Source organism: Nematolebias whitei, chromosome 16 (genome assembly GCF_014905685.2).
Source record: "Nematolebias whitei isolate Nwh7 chromosome 16, NemWhi1, whole genome shotgun sequence".
Taxonomy (NCBI): Eukaryota; Metazoa; Chordata; class Actinopteri; order Cyprinodontiformes; family Rivulidae; genus Nematolebias; species Nematolebias whitei.
The window spans coordinates 7,508,259-7,520,824 of record NC_056513.1 but is presented as its reverse complement, the minus strand read 5'-3'; the positions used below and the strand labels follow the sequence as shown (position 1 = coordinate 7,520,824).

Below are 12,566 nucleotides of genomic sequence, written 5' to 3'. Positions count from 1 at the left end.
GGCTGCTGTTGTCATGACAACACACACAAACAGGTGAGGCTGCTGTCGTCATGGCAACACATACACAGAAGTGAGGCTGCTGTCGTCATGGCAAACTCCCCTCCCCCCCACACACAGGTGAGGCTGCTGTTGTCATGGCAACACACACTGATTTGGCTGCTGTCATCATGGCAACACACATACATGCAGGTGAGGCTGCTGTCATCATGGCAACACACACATAGGTGAGGGTCATAGAGACAAACTTTGACCTAAAAGATTTTCACCTATAGTTCAGCTTAAAAAGGAATCCAACCTCAGGTCAGTCAGAAGTCAGAGTTCAGGTTTCCTCAGGATGTTTTAATGTTTCTAAAATATTTTATATGATCTCAAATGTATTGTCATTATGAGAGAATCATCAACATAACGATGGACTGTGTGGACCATCATACATCAAAACACAAATATTGTTTTACTGCTAAGGACAGGTGGACCAGGACACTTCAGGCCAGATCCTGGGGCCACGAGAACGAGATGTAACGAGATTTTAACTATATATTAAAAATGATATTTTTTCACAAACTCCACCTGCGTAAATCACTAAAATTAGAAACATATTGTCTAAAAATGTTGCAGAAAAACTGGTCCGTGCATTTATCACGTCTATGCAGGACTGTTGTAATGGTTTATCATCTGGGTGTCCAAAAACTTCTTTAAAAAGTCTTCAGTTGATCTAAAATGCTGCTGCCAGAGTTTTAGTAGCAGAGATCACATCTCTCCAGTTTTAGCTTCTCTCCATTGGCTCCCTGTCAAATTCAGAATAAAATTCAAAATCTTACTTCTAACATACAAAGCTCCATCTTATATTCCAGATCTTATTGTTCCATATTTTCCTAACAGAGCACTTTGCTCTCAGACTGCAGGTTTACTTGCGGTTCCTAGAGTTTCCAAAAACAGAATGGGAGGCAGAGCTTTCAGTTATCAGGCTCCTCTCTTGTGGAACCAACTTCCAGTTTCTGTCTGTGAGGCTGACACATTGTCTACTTTTAAGATTAGGATTAAGTCTTTCCTTTTTGATAAATCCTATAGTTAGGGTCAGCTTGGGGTTTCCTGAGCTATCTCTTATTTATGCTGCCATAGGCTTAGACTACTGGAGGACAAGTTGACCACATTTCCTCTCTCTCCTGCTGTCTTTACTTGCTCTACTCTCCCTGTTTGTATTTGTAATTATTTCTATCTTAACTTGTTTTTTGTCTTTCCTCCTATAGAAAATCTGGACCTGTCATTCTGTGTTTGTTTGTTTCTACTTTCTGTCCTCTCAAATCCAGCCGGTCGAAGCAGATGGTTGCTCGTCCTGAGCCTGGTTCTGATGGAGGTTTCTTCCTGTTCAAATGTAGTTTTTCCTTTCCACTGTCTCCTTTGTGCTTGCTCAGGATGGGAGACTGAGACAAAGTGAAGATTCAACACAATCTGCTGCTTCCTTAGATAGAGAACTCTGACTAATTTGCTTTTACATGTATGTAAATGTTTTTTCTACAGTGAACTGAGACAACTTCTGTTGTGATTTGGAGCTACAGAAATAAACAAAATTGAATTGAACTCTTGTCTGAGGCTCGTGTTGGAGGTTGGACCCAGGACTAGAGAAAGACCAAGGAGCTCGAGAAAAACTTCAAGTTGAAGAATTAACAAACAAAAACAAGAGGCTGCAAAAATTATACTTTAGCAAAACCAGAGGAGACCTGAATGATGTGAAGCAAAAAAGCTGAGCGAGTTTAAAGGTGGTGCTGATGAGGAGTGGAGATACCTGAGCAAAATGGCATCAGGTGATAATGGGCTCTGAAATGCTCAGGACATTAGAGTGAAACTCCTTGATGTGCTTTTATTAGCTTCCTCACAGACAAGTGTTGCTCACACTGATGATTCACCCCCATCCACTTTCCATGAGCTCCACTCGGCCCTACTGGGGTCGACCCAGCTCGGCTTCAGAGTCTTTCCATTGGGTGGTCCCCCCATCTTCAGCTCGGTTCTTAGAACCTCTTCGGTCAAGTTTCCAGTCGAGCCGAGTGGAGCTGAAGATCTGACATCAGCAGGCTGAAGGACGCTAATTGGACAGAAAGAGAGCATCTCCTTCACGAGAATCAAACCACCGTCTTCAAACCTCAGAACTATTAAAATGTCACCAGGTGACCCAACACAATGGTTCTGTGAGGCTTGTTGGTTGATGGCAGAGTCCAGAGTCGGTCCAAATGGACTGGACTTATGGCTCTGAGTCTCTGATGAGCGGAGGGAAGGAGGCTTGGACTCAGAAACCATGGCAATCAGTCCTCACGTCATGTTTGAACGTAAAATTAAATTATATTTTAAAAACCACACAACGGCACCGAACCGAGTGAGTGGGTCTTGGTGGGACCGGGCAATGCAGAAACGGGGTTTTCAGCCAGACCTGATTGTGAACGAAGCACAGGTACACACACCTTTTTAAAATGCTGCGTTACAAGAGACAACCAGAACCCTCAGGAAGGTTTCAAGACGATCAAATGTTCGGCCCGATGAGACCTGTTCAGGTTGAACAGAACCTGTCTGAGGTGGTGGTCTCTGTTCCACCTGCAGAACACCCTCAACCCTCAGAGTCTGTGTTGGAATGATGGTCAGCTACTACCGCCCAGAGTCAAAGTTATTTTTGTTTCAGACACTTAAACTCTTCAAATTATAGACCGAGTTCCTCTTCTTCCTCTCACTGAAGGAAGTCGAGGCCAGCAGGAACTGGTTTATGGGAGCGGCCATGTTGGCTCTGATGTGAGCCATATTAGGCCCCGCCCACTCAGTCATGGTGTCACATGACCTTTCTGTGAGGTGTAAGGTAATAATTACGAACCAACAGCAGAGGAGGGGGCAGGGCTTAGAACTGGGACCAGTCCAGTGTTCAGTGGTTCACGAGATATTTTACTGACAGACAAACATTCACATGATTGCCCACCTTTTATTACGGCCAGATTAATTGATGTCCAACATCACGGTGGACAGGACACCTGGTTGGACATTCAGACTAAAAACAAATAAATAATAAATATTAAACCTGCTGTCAGAAGGTCTCAGGTGGGTTTTAATAAAATAACTTCAGACGGGTCTAGACCTGACTGCTATGTCTTTTATTTTATAGATTTGTTTTTTGTTTTTTTCATTCATTCAACTTTATTTATACAGGTTAGTTCCCATTGAGCTTCAGGGACTCATTTACAAGAGAGACCTGTTACATTCAACATGCAGAGTAGATGAGGAAAAGAGAACACAAGGGTGGAGGAAGTTTAAAAAAATCATGTCTCACACCATGTCCTGGCCGGGGCACAGTGTGAAAGATGAAAAAAAAAAGACCTCGCAACATAAACAGCAACATACAATAACATCATAATACATTTATGCGTAGAAGGTCAACAATGGTGGTGAGCTGTCCATGGACACTCCAGAAAGTTCCCAAGTTCTGAAAAGATGGTACAGTGTCTATCAGCGGCACAATTCTGATAAGACAGCAGATGTCGTTCGGAGGAGGGGAGGGGGTGCAGGCAGAGCTTCTTCGTTTATGCATCCTCCAGAAGCAATCTGAGATAAGTTATCTTATCCGAGGCCAGCGGGGAGGCCAAATTCAGATAAACAATTGTTTAGGGCAGGCAGACTCTACTGACATGTCTGCCTTCAGTTCTGCTGGTACACTCAATGTCAAATCCAAACAACCAGATCCGTCAACATTCCACCACTCCGTGCTTGTTAGTCTTCTCCAAGGTCGAATCCTTCATGCCGGCGAGTCCTAGGAGCTGCAAGTGGCCCACAATTCTCAGAAATCGCATCCAACTTACGGTTCATCTCACAAAGTATAATAGTGTGAGAGCTTGAAGCGTGGAGTAATCCTTCATATAAGGCTGGCAGCTTTACTATTGCCAAAACTGCTGCCGACGTCTTCCTTATTAGCCGATAACCCAGGTATCAGCTGATTCCAAAAAGCAGAAACCTTGTTATCATAAATCCAATTATATATGCGTCTTCTACGGCCTCAACAGACAGCACAGACAGGAACATCATCTTCCAAGCACCCCAGGAATCCATGACATATCCAGCTGCGTGTGTCCCTTCAGGGCATGAGGGCTCTCCTGCACCCTGTCTTCTGGTAGAAATTTTTTTTATCACTTGCATTGAGAGACCAGCTGACCAGATCCATAATAATTTTCGATTCTGAAGATGTGTAAAGAGAGGCTCTGAGGAGGTTCACAGAACAAGAGAGTAAAAAAGCAGGAGGGGGGAGCGGGTGAAAGCGACCGTCTTCGTCGAGAGTGAAAGAGAGAATGTTGCTGTTTGTTTTTCCCCATGTTGTTCTCTCTTGCATGTCTTTAGTCAGTCCAGCCCACCGTTGTTTAGTAACCAGTCCGGCTGCAGGACCTGAACACCTGGTTCTGACCGGTCCATCGTCCTGTTTGTTGACATGCCTGCTGCCTGTTTGCTCAGTTGTTTGTTTGTTTACACCTGTTTTTCAGTCTGCACTCCTGGGTCTTAGTTTTCATATCCTCGACAGAGACGTTGAAGAATCTGATCATTTTAACGATAACGTTCTAAAACGGATCAGAACCAACGGTCTTATGACGTGTCCATGCTTCAGTTGGTTCCTCTGTGGGTTTCAAACCGGCATCCTCTTCATCTAAAGAGGAAGAGGAGCGACTGCAGGCTGTTTGTTTCTGAGGAGCAATCCAGACTTTTTACTGCAGAATCTTTTCAGATGATTTTTTCATGAGGAGCAGAGAAAGGTTTCATCTTCAGCTGCAGGAGGGAGACGAGCCACCGGACCTCCTGAAAGGTTCTGCTGCTCTTCATGTGGAACCACAACATGACCCAACTCCCAGGACGGAGAAAAAAACACAAAACGAGATGTTTTATTTTAAATCTGCTCGTCCTGCTTTGATCGAGGATGATTCATGGTCAGGTGTGTTGGTTCTGTTCAGGAGAACGTTGGTTAACGTCTTTGTGTGATGACAGATAGACAGATGGTGGCCTCCTCAGTCCACAGTCCCTAACTGGGCCTGGAGCTGTCAGAGTATTTTGGTTAGAGGTTATGGAGTTGTGGATATATTATTACTATGTTCTTTCCTTTAAAACAAACAACCAAGTTGTCTCTATAATTAATTAGGGTTGGCTTGTTATGCTGCCATAGACTACTAGAGGACAAATTGACCTCATTTCCTTAAATGAATTGCTAAAATTGAATAGTTTTCATTTGATACTATTTCTATCTTAACATGTGATTCTTGACCTGCCATTGTGTATCTATTACTACCAAACCCAGCCGATTGAAGCAGATGGCCGCTTGTCCTGAGCCTGGTTCTGCTAAAGGTTTCTTCCTCATGAGGGAGTTTTTCGTTTCCACTGTCGCCTTCATGTTTTCTCAAGATGAGAGTTCTGCGTTGGAGTTAAATTCAAAGCAGTCTGCTCCTCAGATAAATAATGTTAACTTATTTTTTTTTATATATATGAATTCAGTTCCCTGAGATGACTTCTGTTGTGACTTGGCGCTATATAAATAAACTGAATTGAATTGAATCCTGTCCGTGGACTGTACCTGTGAAGGCCAGGAGTGCCACGTGAGACTACAGCTGGCTTCGAGGACATCCACTGAAACCTTGTCAAGCTGATAAGGACGTAAACAGCGAGCGGACAATACAGCATTGCATTTGCAGATCATTGTGACCAGGCTGTGTACAATTAATGCATATTGACGTGAACTGTTCCAATATCTGTCCTTGCAAGTAAAACTGTGCCAGAGATAAATCGTCACCTGACGTGTGGTTCATTTGAGTAAACATCATGTGGAGCCCAACGGGTCCTCTGGATGATTTCTTTTTTTGCTGAAACGTTTCGTCCTTTATCCAAAGGACTTCATCAGTCTGAGAAACCACAACAAACTCAGTCCCACAAGCAGCACTCACATATGGGCTACCAGTTTGATAGTGATAAGATGGTTTCTGGAGTCGGCCCTCTCCCCCGTTGACTCCTCTGAAGCAGCTGTGGCCAAAGTGGTTCAAAACATAAAAGTTTATGCTTAAAAATCCAAGTAAAAAATCCATCAAAGTTAAGTCAGGTCCTCTGGATGTTTTTTTTTTTTTTGTTGAAACATTTCGTCCTTCATCCAAATTCACCATTTAGAGTGTTTTCTTCTAACACCCAAGTCCAAACATGAACAAAGAAACGGTTTCCTGCTGGTCTGGGCTTGCTTTAATCACAAACAGACACAAAACTTTATTTTTATTATCGTTTTATTCTGATTTAAACAAACTTTTCTCTGTGGTAAAAAAACAAAAACAAAAAAATCCACACCAGGTTCGAACTATACATACAGGTTCAAATATATACATACAGTCCCAGTGAATCTGTCAGTGCTGCTGAAGGTTCTAGAAGAGCTTTTAATTTGACAAGGTCAGTCGACTTCCTGTTAGTGATCTTGATTGACTGCAGCTGGTGGTTTCTCTAGGATTTGATTGACAGAACTCAATGGATCAAACAACACTCATCTGTCCCCCTTAGATGGAAGGAAACTGGTTCTGATGTTCAAGAACAACCCAGGAGCCACAAAGACTGCAGCCTGCCAGGAACCAGGACCTTCTGGATCACCAGAGTCCAGTCCATCAGAGTCTAGTCTACATCAAAGCCAGTTTTATGTCACCATAAACTGAGAGGGTGGCGACCAGCAAGTTTTCTTTTGCTACTTTTTGCTTTGAACTGGCGTTTTGTTTCCTTTAGCTTAAACAACTCAGTTTCAACTTCAGTTTCAGCTTCTCAGTAAATAGCAGCAGACATTCAGTGCTGTCCTGTGATGGACCTGAGACCTGTCCAGGTGCAGTGACTGCTGGGGACAGACACCAGCTTGCCATGACTCTGAGCAGAGAGGAGGGAAAAGAAAATGTAGGCTGGATCATTCAGTGGCCAGGATCCAGAAAGTGATCAGGTCCAATCCAGGAAGTGATCAGGTCAGATCCAGGAAGTGATCAGGTCACTGTATCCGGCAACTTCTATCTGAGCACTTGGTGTTTTCAGTCCAACATTACATTCAGACATCAATTAAAATCAAACCGCTAAAGGTCAAAAGGTCCGTTGTTTCTTTTTTAAGGGCGGGGCCTGTTTTGAATATTTTTGGATTGACATATGTCTCAGCCAACCACAGCAGTTTTTTTTCCTGCCATGTTTGTGACCCCACCCAACAAACAACCAACAAACATCATCTGCTGTTTGGTTCACAAGCCTGACTAGCCTGATCATAACACATGCACACGCTCACACACACGTGCACACACACAGAATCCTTCATGCAGAGCTGCTCCTCTCTCCGCTCCTTCATCTCACTGTTGCAGTGAGTGCACGCACGCGCATGCATGTTTGTGCATGTGCATGCCCGTGTGTACGTGTGGTGCTCAGCTTTAATTGACCAGCCTTGTTGCCATGCCAACAGCAGGAGCCTGCTGACCCACTTTGCCTGTAGTGTCGTCATGGCAACAGCTCATCTCTTCAAGAGCTACAGCCTCAATGCACATTTCACACACGCATGTGCACACCGCACGCACCATCCATTTTCCTCGCAGCCCTCCTGGTTTTTGTGCGAATCGTCTTTCCTAACAAACAGTGAGGCGGGAAGGAGGAACAAAGATGGCCGCCGAGCCGAGCAGGAAGGTACCATTTTGGGTCGACTGACTCCATTTAATCAGCGGCTCCTAGCGCACATAGAATGAGTCAGTCTGAGGCAGATGGGCGACAGGAGGAGTCTGATGCTGACTGTGTGCGTGTGTGTGCGTGTACGTGCATGTGCGTGTGGTGGGGGAGGGAGGCTCTGCAGAACATTCAGTTACAGCAAGTAAAGAATTTAAATTGTGCATTTCTGCAGGATTGTCTTATTTCCATGTTTGATGGCTGAGGGCAGGAAGGACCCAGTGACCCGGTAAGAACTGGGTCAGGCTGGACCCGGGCCGCTGAGCTCTGAGTCTCTGGGCGTTTTTCTTTGTTTAGACAGGTAAATTTAAGGCTGGTGGTCATTTCTTTAATAAATATATCAGAACTGTTGAGTTGGATTAAATTCTGGTTATTGAAGCTTTTATTGGACTGAAGTGTTTTCTGTGTGAAACAGACCGGTTCTGAACTTTTCAGCCTCTGACCCACACCATGGCAGCTGAATATTTGTTTAATACTCTGCTAATAACGCTCTACCTGAGGGGATAATGAAAACGCATCCTGTTTATTGATGAGTGCTTATTGTGTTCTTAAAATGACTAAATGTGTTTTTCCTTTTTTTCCAGAGACTCCTAAATATCTCTGGAGATAATCTGAGGACCCCCACTTGGTGTCTCCTGACCCACAGTGAGGACCCGGGTCCCGCCTTTGGAACCACTGATCCCATTTTAATCTAATTATTTTGTTGTTTCTAAAAGGTTTCAGTTAAGTGAACCAAAATGAAATCACATGAAGTAAATCTCGTATTCGATCATCTGATGACCTCGCCTCCGCAGCAGATTCTGATCCGGAGAGTTTTACCAAAACAAATAATTCTGAAACGGTCGGGAAAACATCAGGAACTCTTTGAAAATTAGATTTAGCTTTTAAAAAATGTCTATGACTGATTAAGATTTTGGAGTCTACACATTTAAAGATGGCCGCCGCAACCAGTGGACCTTATTCAAAACACAAATGTCTACAACTCGTTCAGCTTGACAAGTAACCCTTGGTGTGGTAGTAGCTGAGGGTCATCTTCTAACTGTGAGATCCCCCGCTGCACCACCGGGGGCGACAACAACCAATCAGCTAACAGAAGAAGAACCATGAAGGTTCTACCCGGTGCTTTGGTTCCCTTCAGACAGATGGTGAAACTGGACACCTCACTGATTCTCACTGGAAGTTTTCAAATTTCTCTTGTTGTTATCGAAGACTTAACGTTAAACTGAGCTTTGGCTTTTTCTAAAAGCTGGTCGGGTTCAACGTTTGTTTTTCTGACGAGCAGCAGCACTTCATCAGTTACGTATTTCCATCTGTTTTTAATAAATAATTCCATGAAAGCCTGCTCAGCCGTTGTATGACATGCCGTGTGAGGTGAGTGTTGAGTTTATTGTACGATCAAATGTTGGACTACAACATGGCAGCGCCCATGAACCACATGTTCACATTCCAACAACAGCAGTGGACAGACTGTGTCCACCATCGGTTGTCAGCTTGTCTCTGTCCACACTGAGACACCATCTGATCCGTTTTAAATGTCTGCAGTAAAGTGGGTGTGTCTGTGTTGTGGGCGGGGCCTTATCATTAATTATCCTCACCATCTTGTCACAGGAACACTTCAGTCAACAAAAACGACCGCTCCATATGAAGATGGGACCTTGTTTACAGTTCTGTTGGTGTTTGTGTGTCCTGGTTCTGACTGAAGCTCAGGAGCTTGTTAACTTGAGACCTGGTCTGACGGTACCTGAAGGCTCAGTCCCTCTGCACCATCAGGATGTGGTTTGGACCAGAGAAGATCATAACCCACAAGAATCACATCTGAACCCAGTTTCCTTCATATTTAGATACTTTTTTTTTTCCTCCCATGGCATTGCTCTCTGCTGGTTTCCACTCTTGATGTTTCTTACAGCTGCCAATCATCCACAAGCTCCTCCCTCTCTCCATCTATCCCATAAGGATCACTTCCTTGCCATTAATTTATCAGAGAAGTTCCAGCTCCAGTGGTCCATTGACCTCTGAGGTCATTGTGCTTCTGCCTTCATGAATAAATAAAGCTCATGTTTGCGTCAGAGCGACATCGATCTGTCCGCTCGCTGAACGTTTACAATCATTACAGATGAAAAGATCATCACTAAAAGCTTCTGGAAGGTAAATACCGGTACCTTCAAACCGTCAACAGAACTTGAAGCTTTTCTCTGCTGCTCAGAATGGATGTGGGTGCTGGAGAGTCCCGCCTCCACATCCTCCCTAATCATTTACAAGCTGTCAATCACAAGGTAACATGACAAGTATTACCTAAATAAGCAAATAAAACTAAACTTATGGTTTTCCCAAATTCATATTTGAACCATCAGCAGTGAGGTAAAAGCTATGAGCGTCATCCAAAATGAATGCCTGCAAAAATATCTGAAGTTTTGTCTTTTAATGAGGAAAATATCCTGTTAGTTCACTTGAAGAGGGCGGGGCTTAAAATAGTCCTGGAGCCGACCACCATGAGGCGCTCGAGCTCTGAGGCTTCAGTTTCCTGTGTCTGGTTTTAACTCTTCTGTCATTCAGACTAGGCAGAACTAAAATATTTAGATCAGGGGTGTCAAACTCACTTACAAAGGGGGCCAAAATTAAAACCTTTTTCAAACTAAGGGCCAATTTCAGAAACTACATTAACTCAAATCAAATACCCAACATCTTGTCTTGGTTAGGTTCCTCAACAATAGTTTGATTGGTCTCATTTGATGTTGTATGTTGTGCTTTCGACATCATAATCAAAGATTAGTGAAAAAAATTCAAGAGATAAAAGTATTTAATGTTTAAATAACATCTTGGGGGCCAGATAAGATGTCAACGAGGGCCACATTTGGCCCCCGGGCCTTGAGTTTGACGCATATGATTTAGATCATAAATAAAATCATTCTTACAGACCTGATAGAGTGTAACAATATTTAAATATAGTTTACAATTCTAATGTTTCCAGATTACTATGCTTAAATGCTTTAATCCAGTTTTAAAATTATTAAATTGGGTTTAAATATGATTTAATCCAATTTAACGATGATTAAATTGGGTTTAAATTTGATTTAATCCAATTTTAAAATGTTTTAATCTAGTTTAAAGATGAGTAAATTGGGTTTAAAGATGATTTAATCCTGTTTAAAGATAATTAATTTGTGTTTACAGATGATTTAATCAAGTTTTAAAAAATTCAATTGGGTTTAAAGATTTGGATTTAAAGATGATTTAATCCAGTTTAAAGATAACTAAATTGGGTTTAAAGATGATTTAATCCGGTTTCAAGATGATTAAATTAGGGTTAATGGTGATTTAATCCAGTTTAAAGATGATTAAATTGTGTTTAAAAAAACCAGGAGAGTTCAAGAGAAAGACAAAATAAATGGAAACACTCAGAAAGAAACAAGCAACAAGCAATGAGGATGTAAACAAACTAACGAAAAACATCAAATGGGTTATTTCGTTTAAATCAGGTAAACATCATCTATTCCTCACACACCTGTCTCTTCATCTGGTTGGTTCCAGACACACACCTGTCCCTTCGCCTGGTTGGTTCCCGGCGCACACCTGTCCCTTCACCTGATTGGTTCCAGACACACACCTGTCCCTTCACCTGGTTGGTTCCTGACACACACCTGTCCCTTCACCTGGTTGGTTCCCAGCACACACCTTTCCCTTAACCTGGCTGGTTCCAGACACACACCTGTCCTTCCACCTAGTTTGTTCCTGGCACACACCTAGATGGTTCCCGGCACACACCTGTCCCTTCACCTTGTTGGTTCCAGACACACACCTGTCCCTTCACCTGGTTGGTTCCCAGCACACACCTTTCCCTTAACCTGGCTGGTTCCAGACACACACCTGTCCTTCCACCTAGTTGGTTCCTGGCACACACCTGTCCCTTCACCTGGTTGATTCCAGACACACACCTGTTCCTCCACCTAGTTGGTTCCCGGCACACACCTGTCCCTACACCTGGGTGGTTCCCGACACACATGTGATCAGGTGTCTAAACCTCCTTAGCTGACTCCTGTCCATGAGGAGGATCAGCTCCTCCTGGATGATGGGGCCTCTGTTCTGATCTCTGAGGTGGACCTTCTTGTTCCCTGATAAAAAGACGGAACGGATCGAGTGACGGTTTATAAAGTTACCTGCTCCACCTGCTTCTGCTGTCATTGATCAGAACCGTGAAGATGAGATCTTCCAGTTCAAACATATATTACAGTTTGTGTTTAAACTCAACACTGCTGATGGAAATAAAGATAAATCCAAACATCAGCTGTCAGAACGAAATGGATCAACTTCACATCCAACACAAAAGCAGAAACCTGTTCGTCTCTATTTGTCCCAGAGATGGACTGGAGACCTGTCCAGGTGTCCCCCGCCTGTCACACAGTGATGGCTGGAGACAAAGGCCAGTACCCAATGACCCTGAGAAAACACTGATGATGGATGAAGGATGGATAAATGATGGATGGATGAATGATGGATAGATGGATGGATGGATGAATGATGGATAGATGGATGAATGATGGATAGATGGATGGATGGATGGATTGATGGATGGATGGATGGATGGATGGATGGATGGATGGATGGATGGATGGATGGATGGATGGATGGATGGATGGATGGATGGATGGATGGATGGATGAATGATGGACTGATGATGGATGGATGACTGACGGATGATGGAGTATTTCCCGTCAGACAGACAGATGTGTTTCTTTGACTTGAAGGTCTGAAACAGATGATGTAATCGTGTTCAACTCTAACTGTAACTGTAACTAGCTGTAACTGTAACTAACTGTAACTACTAACTGTACCCAATTAACTGTAACTAATTG

At 43.3% G+C, this 12,566-nt stretch overlaps 1 protein-coding gene across 1 annotated transcript in view; it reads right to left on the bottom strand.

The window, feature by feature from the left end:
* LOC119422291 (neuronal membrane glycoprotein M6-a) overlaps window positions 1-12,566 on the bottom strand; it is a 21,916-nt gene that overhangs the window by 6,568 nt on the left and 2,782 nt on the right. The window lies entirely within an intron of this gene.